This window comes from Euprymna scolopes, chromosome 19 (assembly GCF_053919585.1).
Source record: "Euprymna scolopes isolate OS-2025 chromosome 19, ASM5391958v1, whole genome shotgun sequence".
Classification (NCBI taxonomy): Eukaryota; Metazoa; Mollusca; class Cephalopoda; order Sepiida; family Sepiolidae; genus Euprymna; species Euprymna scolopes.
This window is the reverse complement of record NC_136500.1, coordinates 147333593-147345753: the sequence shown is the minus strand read 5'-3', so window position 1 is coordinate 147345753 and position 12161 is coordinate 147333593.

Here is a 12161-nt window from a genome sequence, read left to right as displayed (position 1 = left end):
ACCAGTCTAAAAGAAAATGTTAGCATTTTGCCCCGAAAATTATTTTTCTTAATTTACAAGAAAGTCTCTCTCTTCTTTTCCTTATTCCTCTCTCTTTATCTCTTCCTCTCTCCCTCTCTGTCTTTTATCCTTTCTTTCTCTCTCTGTTCGTTTCCTTCTCTCTCTGTTCCTTTCTTTCTCTCTCCCTATCTCTCACACACACACACACACACACACACACACACACACACACACACACACACACACCTCCCTCTGACCCCCTCTCTTTGTGAATAAATAAATTTGTTCCCCACGCCAAGATTCAGCTCCAGTGTAAGAATTAACGATTTTCACTCAGCGTAAAGCATTATTCCTCGTAATTAGAATAAAGTAATATAAAATCCTTATTTTAACTTTGATTAAAATCCATTATAAGATTTTATTTACCAAAAAATGTATAAGTGTAAAGTATTTAGCAAAAGGAATCCAAGGATGAAATTAAAATTCATATAATCTTACTTAATTGTTGTCTAATTATTATGAAGCAAATTATCAAATGTAAGGTTGGGCGCATATTAAAAGGCCTAAAATCCGTTAACACTCTGCAAAGATACTGAAATTTGAGGAATGTCTGTTAATTTATGCCTAACACATATAATTAAATAAATTAAATATGGACCATATTTGGATCCCTAATGCTTATCCGAAATTCGTAAGATTCAATTCATACTTTAGGAGTGAATCCTATACAATTAAATAACCATACAAACATAAGAACGTAATAAAGATAAATATTGAACAACATATTACTTAAAAATGTAAAATATTATTATTTAGCTAAATCTAAATAATCCGTTGGTCAAGACGCAATCGCTAACTCTAACATGGTATAGATTTTTAATATTTAATTTTCTCTTTTAGTCGTGTCATCAGTATTGGCGGTTGCCGTGGGGCGCAGTGATTCACAGGAATAAATATATAACACAACTCAAGACACAAGCTCGAGAGAAACAAACTCCAATACATGTCGTATATATCAGTTAGGATCTTGGTGCGTGTGTCACACCATCGGAAGAAACAACGCCCTCAGCGCCAAAGTTCACATCCACATAATCTGCCGAGGCCTCTGTCATCAGCTGATCTCGATCTGCTCAAAACCGAAACCTGCTTTCTACTGTTCTAAACTGAAAAACAGCCCCCTAACTGTCGCAAACCAAAGACTGTCCGTAAACGGTCCCTTTTTGTCGTAAACTGTCGCAAAACTCGTTGCCATAAACTAACTCTAAATACATTTACCTCTATTGTCTGGCTCTTTGTCTCAATCACTTTTACTGTTTGATTAACAATCCTATTTAAGCTTTCTCTTCATTGCCCTTCCATTCAAATTCACTTGCCATAATCTTTATTTAATAATTATTTTTTGCTTTTAGTTTTTACTCTTTTTGTTCTTTCCCCAAAACTTGGGACGGGAAAGGTGTCGGTAGCATAGAAATGCTTAATTGGAACATAAGGGAAAATAGTGGACGAGATACCTACAAATACCTGTGAATTCTGAATTCAATCATCACCAAGGCAAAGGAGAGAAACGGGAATAACTGGGGAAGAAAGAAAACTCTTTGAAAGCAAATTCGTTGGAACTTTAAGAAAGGAATAAATATGTGGCTCGTATTTCTAGTTAGATACGCTGGATCATTCATAAAATTGACAAAATAATTTAAATAACTACCTGATAAATATCTTAAGTGAACCAAGTACAAGATAAATACAAACAATTGCACTCAAATGGGCGGTTTAGAATCTTTAAAAGATATCTCGGTTCGAATTTATGAGCTCGCGGGTGAATAACTAGCATCCAGTCGGATGCCCCATCGTTAACTAGAACAAAATAGTAATATTTTTAAAAAGCTGTTACAGATATCTATCTGAAAGTATACGGAGTTCTTTCTGTGTTCTATGGTTTCGACTTTGAAACATCCACATGCTCTTATGTTATTGTTCTTTTCCAAATAGTCATGAACACGAACGCATACACATGATCGCCTGTTCGAACACGAAAATTGGCACATACCGAAGGTCGCGCACTTAGGGTCACACACTCAGGGTCGCGTATTCGTGAACAAATACGGCCGATTACAAGACTGACTAACCCGAAGGTGATTTGTGTCGGTTAAACCTTGTTATAACATAGTATGTGCTCTAGAAGCTGATGCAAACATGCGCACACACATACAGGGAATATATAGACTCGTACGTTACAAAAAGGTCACACATCTTTATTTTTATACAGACGTTCTCGGACGTGTTTTATTTAGATGAGAAATGAGAATTCATATTCTTTGAATTATTCGAACTACTGTTCTCATTTTGAGTGTTTTTTTTTCTCGTTAGTTTACGCATTCAATGATTTTCTTTAAGATTTCATCTATTTTCCTTATTACTGTCCGTTATATAGTCTCAGTCTTTCTCGTGGTATAATCGATAAACTACTTGGTAAAAATTAAGTTACGCTCTTCCTGAGGTTGAAGGTTCAATTCTCAGTTACAACTATTCTAAAAACTGCAGTTCAAAAACTTGGGAACTTTTCATGTAGGACTTAGACCGTGCTGTCTCGTAACCTGTTGATGGCACGGAATAGAGTCTGAAGACACGACTGGAAGCCATTCCTACAAGTGACCATTTTCTTCCTTTTTTTAAGTACAAGTAATTATTTTCCATTTGAACACGTGCAATTTAAAGAAATAATTTCTTGTCGGGGAAATACAGTAAAGTAAGAGATATTTATATTTTTAAGTTTATTTATTATTGAAAATTGAAATTTAAGAAAGCTAAAATGATAGTGCTTTTTTCCAAATAAATATTTAATGCCGGGATGGTCACAGCTCGTGGCTCTCCCATTCCGTTGAGGGGGTACCACATCGAGTGGTTCCCTTAGCAAAGGTTCGCGGGGTATGTACGGTGGTACCCCTTCATCTGTGTCAGCTGGGGGGGGGTCACACTCAGTGACACCCCAGCGTCTGTATCCGTCGGGGAGGGGATGCCACACCCGGTGACACCCCATCGCCCGTGTCCTTTGGAGAGGGTTGTCACACCTGGTGGCACACCAATGTTCGTATCCATCGAGAGGTGGGTGTTGCCACACCCTATGCTACCGCAGCGTCTGTCTCCAAAAAGAGGGTCGACCTACCTGAGGGATACACTAAGACTTGTGAAGAATGGGTCGATTCCACTTCAAGGGGCATACAAGCTGCATGGTCAGTTCCCAAGTGTGCCACAACATCACGATCTTTTACAGGAAGAAAAAAAGTAGCCGTTCGGAACAATAAAGACACCAAAGTAGTTAGATATGCATGAAGAAGTCCACAGAAGAGGGTCACGTCCGTGGATCTAATCATGGTATAATCAACACCAGGGATCGGGTGCTCCTCAGTAATAAAACGGAGTAAGATTAGCGAGTATTAGACAACCCCAAAACACTGGAAGAAACCACAAAGAAAAGTTCCACCGAACAAGGCCAACCAACTTGAGGAGGACTATAGAAAGCTCTTCCAAAATAAATATTCCGCACTGACGGAAGGGCACACCATCAAACTGGTCTGGAGGACCTTGGAATCCTTACAGCAAAGGATGATTTAATTAGTCACATCAGATGCAACAACGAAAGGATTGGTAGAGGTTCCAAAAGACAAAATCATCGTCATTATAGTGGAAAACCCTATCACATATGTAGTAAAAAGAAACTTCGCTATGTGGGATTTTCTCCTCATCACACGGGCAGAAGCCGAAAGGATAATTAAAATAAACGTTACCTGGGAAGGACAAAGATTTAAGCCAGAATACATGATGAAAAGGCGTCCCATTTTCTATTAGTGAAAAGCACATAGGTGTAATATTATCGCAATATGGTGACGTTCAGATGAGGGTAGACCGGACCGGGTTCGGGTTCATTGCCATTCGGCATAATTGAGATGTAAAAAGTCGACAATGTCTATAATTGTCGAAGGAAGACGGCCACATTGTTGTCATTGTCAGATGCCGAGGCAAAAGCTTATCAGAAGAAGCTCCAGTAATCCCACAAACAGCTGCTTCTCCAAAAACATTGAGTGCAAAACCAACATAGGCGGAACCATCAGCGGCTCCAACAAGCTCGAGCACAATGACCAAAAAAGTTAGGAAGTCCTCGGTTAAAATCGCTCAAAACCAAGGAGGAAAAAAACGGAGAGAAGAGAAAATTCCCAGTTGCTTTATCCGAATCCGAAGAGGACATGGAAGAGAAAGAGATGAGGTAAAAGATAGCAATACAGAACAAGAAGGTTAATAAAATACAAAAAAAAAGAAGTTTATATGTGCCTAAACCTAAACGTAGATTCCATGAACAAAGCTTCTTTCTTAAAAGCGCACGTCTGTGGAATTATCTTCCGTTGCCCTGCTTTCCAGCTGACTACAATATGGTTGTGTTCAAGTCAAACGTAAACAGGTTTTTGATGAACCGTTCCATATAAGTTAGCAAAAACAAATTTACCGAACTTCCATTATTAACGATTACTATATTGTCCAATTTCTACTGTACACTCTTTAACCCGTATCCTCGAGTGACCTCTTGGCCTTGATAAGTGATGATGCCTATGTAAAAAAAAAAAAAAAAATTAGCACTAACGACGCAGATATCAATAATCCTCAATCCCCATGACTAAGCAACCCCATCCCTTTTCTCCATTCCGTACCCCCGCCGACAGGCGAAAACATAGATGTTCAAGAGGAAGAAGTTAAAGAATCAGAAGTAATGCAAGAATAAGACTGCACCTTTTCCCCCAACTGATCAGAAAGGAAAAGACCCGAAAGACGCCGATTCTACTTGAGGAAAATCTGTGTGGCAGATAGCACGAATATACCAACAGATCTTAATGGTAACCAACCTAAAGCACTTGGTAAAATTCACACACATAACAGGAAATGAGTTTCAAAATACAAGGAATTTTCCCGACTCCCCACTGCTAATTGGCCCTGTTGGTGTGGCATTAGAATACGCCGACTGCCCCCTCCCCCTGCAGAGGGTAAAAGTGCCTCAATGGGGGTCTTGGATATGACCTTAAACTATATCCAGTGGTGAGGTCCCAGCTTGTGAGCTTTGGGGAGTGTGGAGCCACCCTTTAATTGCCATTGCTCCCAGGTCCACTCTGCCCCGGAATGGTAGTACCTGTTAGGGTCCCAACTATGGGTTGAATAGAAACTGACGTGAAAACAACAAATATATTCTATTAAAAAAAAAATTCTTCAAAATCTTTGGATTCGGCATCAAATGATCCGAAAAGGGGTGATATGCCGTAAAACAAAAACAACCAACCAACCAACCCCACTGCTAATTACCTCTGTAAGAAAGGATAAGAAGTCAAGGGTGAAGGTTCTCTGGCGAAGGAGGCAATACAAAGTATGAAACTAATGGAAGAGGAGTACCTGTCGCTACTTCAGATAGAAGTGAAATGTGAAGGGAAGGTCTCACTTTATGATCACCCATCGTTATATAGTGCATTAAAAATAACTTTTCCTCTGGACGTGGATGGTCTGGTTCAGGACGGACAGTTAACATCTCGAGGAGCAGTTAAAATACTCGAGGAGCATGAGATCCAGAGTCAAGGCTGCTCGCGTGCTAAGGGATCCCATGATCCTTGAGGTAGATATTGAAGCGTTAGAGGAGACCACCTTTATTTCTAGTGGGGATTTGTAGTGTGCTGACGGACGGTTTTGATGACTTTTCAGCATACGGCAATGCTTGCAGTTGTGGCGTCTCCTTGCTAGTGAGCCGCACCCTGTCCATGGCGGTGAATGTTGTTCATGTGGATGTTTGGGGCAGGCTAGTTGTGGTCGATATTTGGGGCAGACTAGTTGTGGTCGATGTTTGGAGCAGGCTAGTTGTGGTCGATGTTTGGGGCAGGCTAGTTGTGGTCGATGTTTGGAGCACGCTAGTTGTGGTCGATGTCGTTAAAAGCAGTAAATGTCGGAATCGTCACAGTTTATGCACCCAACATCACTAGCGAGAAGGTTTCCTTTTTCGGCATGTGGAGCGTGTAGTTTAAATGAGGGACTGGAATGCCATCCTAGACCCCAAGATAGATAAGGCAGATGGGGATAGATGATCAGATAGGTGTAAAAAAAGTATGTCTGGCCTGATGGCCTCGTGCGAACTTGGTGACAGTTTTCGTCTGGATCACCCCAGACGGGAGATGTGGACGTGACTTAGTAATACGGCTTTCGGTCCGAGTAATTATATGGATAGGATGTTCGTTAGAAAGGGTGACAGATTCTCTATCGTGTCCTACGTTCAGCTGGTTAAGTCATTCGGACCATAAATTAGTAATGGTTCGATTGAATTTAAGCGATAGGCCTAAATTGGCTAAGTACTGGAAGTTGAACAGTTCCTTGTCGGAGATGATTGACTTTCAGGATGAGCTGACGTCACTAATCCAGCAGGAGTGAGTAGGGGCGGTTATCTAGAGTAAGTGGTGGAGGTTACAGGCCTTAAGGCTCGAATTAGATGTTTTTGCGTCATCTATAGTCAACGCCTTGCTTTAAGTAGAGCTCAGGACCAAAACCAAGTAGAGGATAGGCTGACCCCGTCGGTGGCTGAGGGGTTCCCCTAGAGATAGAGTAAGTTAATCTCAGTCGCTTGGCTAGCAAGGGGTATGAAGGTCAAGTTATTAGAGATAGATTTAAAAAGTCTCTAACGAAGCCGTTGAGTGTAAGGTGTCTTTACACAGCGGATCGGAATGAAAAACCTGGAAGCGACCCACTCTGGGATCAGTTCGTGAGATTTGCGAAAGGTTCTGTTAACATCTGGAGGAACACGTCACCCAACTATCCAGATTGTGTGGCCAGGAGTTTGGCAGCTATTTAGCTGGCTCGCCCCACTTTACTACGGCCTGAGAGGCTAGCTGTGATGAGAGAGTTACGGAGAGTGAGATAATTACTATAACAAATCTGAGCTTCTTAAACAATTCCGAATTTCTCTGACCCGACGACTTGTCCTGGATGCATCGCCCCTGTGCAACAGACTCAACAGGGGCGGCATGTTGGAAGAACTTCCCTTCTGCTCGCACTGCAAGAAAATAAGGATGAAACGACTAATCATGCGTTCTTCCTTTGTAGGCTTCGGCGTCTCTATGAGTACATCGGAGAGGTGACGTCTCACATCGATTTCGAGCAGTCAATGGACCTTAATTTGATTTACATCATCGAAAATATAGACCATCGACAATGTAGACGTGGTCTAGGGGAAAAGAATGTTTTTCTCGCGATTCTAGCCGTTGCGAAATTGGTGACATGGGTTACGCGTTTTGACGGGATTTATGGGATTTGATCTGTTTCCGATCAGGATCTGGTTGCTTACTTTAAGCATCAGCTTAAATTATAAATCAGGTGCGATTAGATAAGATCACATCGCGGCGATTTTGATAAGAGGTGGGTGCACGTTACTAGCTCGTGCGCTCAACGAGGTTCTAGGTTTGAATTCGTGTTCCCGCCCTGAGCATAGCGTAAGCGGCCTTAGGTTCTGCAGAATTTAACCCTTAATAGCAGATAATAATAGTAAACTGATTTGAGTGGTGAATTTATAAACCTTTAGCTAGTAGGTATGAAAGTTATTCCTGTCCCAACTTTGTTTTTTCATCGGTACTAGGGGAGCTTCCAAAGATGTTCACACTACCTTTTATTTTGTCCCCGGCCTGCTGTCTCTGTACGTATACCATTCCCGTTTGTTTCCATCTCGATCGAATTTGTTTTTCAAAATACTCTTATGTATCCACCTCCCTATTAGATAGCGACCCGCTAGTTTTCGACTTGTGTCGAAAACTAGTGGGCATACTGCACTTGAGAGGGCCTTATTAACCAGCCCCCATAAGCATTTTATTTGGTTCCTTTATTATTTTTTTGAGTGTTTTCAGTTTTCCTCACCTCCCATCATCTCCTATCATCATCTCCTATGTAAGAATTTGAGTGCAGAAATTCCTTTCCGAAGTAAAATAGGTTTGCAATAACGAATGACACATACTAATTCATTACGTCTAGGCTATCAACCACTCATGTAATTTTCGAACAACTTTAGATACATTAAATCGTTATAATAAAATGCTACACTGCATCATAGGAGCAACACTATCTCAATCGTGACATCTATAGAGGAAGGAGTCCATATTTTTCTCTATAAATATTTAGTTCTCCCCCTGCTATAAGTTGACCGGGAACAATTCTACATTTTCCTATAATTCTTTCATTGCACCCATCGTAACTGCTTATGATCTACATACACATAGCATAATCGTTCCATTACCTGATTCAAAAATAATAAATTCTCCCTTTCAAAATCCGCCCATTCTGATTCGTTGAAATGTGACACTTCTATTATTCCAGAATCCACTTCTTTATAGAAAATGAACGCTCCAGAAATTTTCCAACATAGCGTCGTTCTTTACATGAAGCAATCGTGCTAAGAAACAAATACATGATACACGATATTAGCGTATTAAACGATGCTCGTTGTGTAAACAAATCGAGCTTAGGTATTCGGATGATATCAAAATATCGTTAATTTACTATCCGCACAGCAGTTGCCGTTTAGCGTTGGGCGAGCGGGTATCGATCCTGGCTTGAGGTAGTTGCTTGTCTAGCCGCACTGATTAGCTCTGATACAGTGAAACAGTACTGTATGTATTCATATATATTGATATGTATAACTGGTCTATATTAAATAGCTTTGCCTTACTGTTTCATCCCTTTGCAGGAATTAATCAAACTTTTAGTAGAAAGAAGCAAAAGTTTGTGTAGCTCACTTGCTATGTATTTTGACACTATTACGTATACGTTTCTTATATATTTGCGGAGTATTATTGGTTTTCTTAAAATGAAAACAGTATTTTTATGTAAAAAAAAATTAATGTCTATTTTTTATCAAAAACGTAAACAGGTTTTATTAGTTTGTTTTAGATTGAGGTTTTAGATTGAGGTTTTATATTGAGGTTTTATATTGAGGTTTTAGATTGAGGTTTTAGATTAAGGTTTTAGATTAAGGTTTTAGATTAAGGTTTTAGATTGAGGTTTAAGATTAAGGTTTTAGATTGAGGTTTTAGATTGAGGTTTTAGATTGAGGTTTTAGATTAAGGTTTTAGATTAAGGTTTTAGATTGAGGTTTTAGATTGAGGTTTTAGATTAAGGTTTTAGATTAAGGTTTTAGATTGAGGTTTAAGATTGAGCTTTTAGATTGAGGTTTTAGATTAAGGTTTTAGATTAAGCTTTTATATTAAGGTTTTAGATTGAGGTTTTATATTAAGGTTTTAGATTAAGGTTTTAGATTAAGGTTTTAGATTGAGGTTTTAGATTAAGGTTTTAGATTAAGGTTTTAGATTAAGGTTTTAGATTGAAGTTTTAGATTGAGGTTTTAGATTGAGGTTTTAGATTAAGGTTTTAGATTGAGGTTTTATATTAAGGTTTAAGATTAAGGTTTTAGATTAAGGTTTTAGATTAAGGTTTTAAATTGAGGTTTTAGATTGAGGTTTTAGATTGAGGTTTTAGATTAAGGTTTTAGATTAAGGTTTTAGATTGAGGTTTTAGATTGAGGTTTTAGATTGAGGTTTTAGATTGAGGTTTTAGATTAAGGTTTTAGATTAAGGTTTTAGATTGAGGTTTTAGATTGAGGTTTTAGATTGAGGTTTTAGATTGAGGTTTTAGATTAAGGTTTTAGATTGAGGTTTTAGATTGAGGTTTTAGATTGAGGTTTTAGATAAAGGTTTTAGATTAAGGTTTTAGATTGAGATTGTAGATTGAGGTTTTAGATTAAGGTTTTAGATTGAGGTTTTAGATTAAGGTTTTAGATAAAGGTTTTTGATTAAGGTTTTAGATTAAGGTTTTAGATTGAGGTTTTAGATTAAGGTTTTAGATTAAGGTTTTAGATTAAGGTTTTAGATTAAGGTTTTAGATTGAGGTTTTAGATTGAGGTTTTAGATTGAGGTTTTAGATTGAGGTTTTAGATTAAGGTTTTAGATTGAGGTTTAAGATTGAGGTTTTAGATTAAGGTTTTAGATTAAGGTTTTAGATTAAGGTTTTAGATTGAGGTTTTAGATTGAGGTTTTAGATTAAGGTTTTAGATTAAGGTTTTAGATTAAGGTTTTAGATTAAAGTTTAAGATTAAGGTTTTAGATTAAGGTTTAAGATTGAGGTTTTAGATTGAGGTTTTAGATTGAGGTTTTAGATTAAGGTTTTAGATTAAAGTTTTAGATTGAGGTTTTAGATTAAGGTTTTATATTAAGGTTTTAGATTAAGGTTTTAGATTAAGGTTTAAGATTAAGGTTTCGGATTGAGGTTTTAGATTGAGGTTTTAGATTGAGGTTTTAGATTAAGGTTTTAGATTGAGGTTTTAGATTAAGGTTTTAGATAAAGGTTTAAGATTAAGGTTTTAGATTGAGGTTTTAGATTGAGGTTTTAGATTGAGGTTTTAGATTGAGGTTTTAGATTGAGGTTTTAGATTAAGGTTTTAGATTGAGGTTTTAGATTGAGGTTTTAGATTAAGGTTTTAGATTAAGGTTTTAGATTAAGGTTTTAGATTGAGGTTTTATATTAAGGTTTTAGATTAAGGTTTTAGATTGAGGTTTTAGATTAAGGTTTTAGATTAATGTTTTAGATTAAGGTTTTAGATTGAGGTTTAAGATTGAGGTTTTAGATTAAGGTTTTAGATTACGGTTTTAGATTGAGGTTTTATATTAAGGTTTTAGATTAAGGTTTTAGATTAAGGTTTTAGATTGAGGTTTTGGATTGAGGTTTTAGATTAAGGTTTATATTGAGGTTTTAGATTAAGGTTTTAGATTGAGGTTTTGGATTGAGGTTTTAGATTGAGGTTTTAGATTAAGGTTTTAGATTGAGGTTTAAGATTAAGGTTTTAGATTAATGTTTTAGATTAAGGTTTTAGATTAAGGTTTTAGATTAAGGTTTTAGATTAAGGTTTTAGATTGAGGTTTTAGATTAAGGTTTTAGATTAAGGTTTAAGATTAAGGTTTTAGATTAATGTTTTAGATTAAGGTTTTAGATTAAGGTTTTAGATTAAGGTTTTAGATTAAGGTTTTAGATTGAGGTTTTAGATTAAGGTTTTAGATTGAGGTTTTAGATTGAGGTTTTAGATTGAGGTTTTAGATTGAGGTTTTAGATTGAGGTTTTAGATTAAAGGAAATAAAACAATAAAAATTAAATGCATTTTTTATTATACTTATAAAAATAATTTGTAAAATTCGAGGAATGATAGATTTTTATGAAATAAAAAACTTTTTTTAGAAAGAATGTCATAAATATAATCATTTTAGAAGTAGCTAAAAATCTGTAAACATTTTGCAAACATCTTTTATCGACAGTCTGACTGATCGAAATATCTAGCTTGTAAGGACTTTATACTATTACGACATTTTTCAGTGCAAGGGCCTGAATCTATATTTATGACGGAAACGGTCATGGCTGCTAGAACGAGATCATACCGACCCCATTAATTTAATAAGGGGTTTACATACAAAATTCCGTGCTGATACCCAAGTTCGACATAAACATTCTCAAGTTCAATAAGATACACCTGAAGAAGGTTTGAGGTTACATCGGCCGAAACCTTCTTAGAATATCACTCAAGATGAAAAAAACAGTTCGAATAAACTGAATATAATAATTTGAATAATATGAATTAACCTTATTGGCTATACCCGTTCTCCTCCTGCTGTTTATCCTGCCCGTCCTACACTCATGTTTCCATCGTTCACACTGAGGAAGACCGAAGGATCGGTCGAAAATATGGGCTTTTGAAAGAAACATTCTCGTTTTTTTTTTCAAAAGACTTTTTGTATTTCTATACATCAACACATAGGAAATAAATACAGAAAATATATAAACATTTATATATTTTTCGTATTGATTTTTTATTCATACATATTTACATCTCTCTCTCTCTCTCTCTCTCTCTCTCTCTCTATCTATCTATCTCCCTCTCTCTCTCTCTCTATCTCTCTCTCTCTCTCTCTCTCTCTCTCTATATATATATATATATATATATATATATATATAAAATTAGGTATAAACGAAGGTTATAAAAAAGAAAACGTGAGTCTTTGAATTTTCAACAAAACTTTGCACTATATATATAAGGAAGAACTAGAATGCTTACTGGG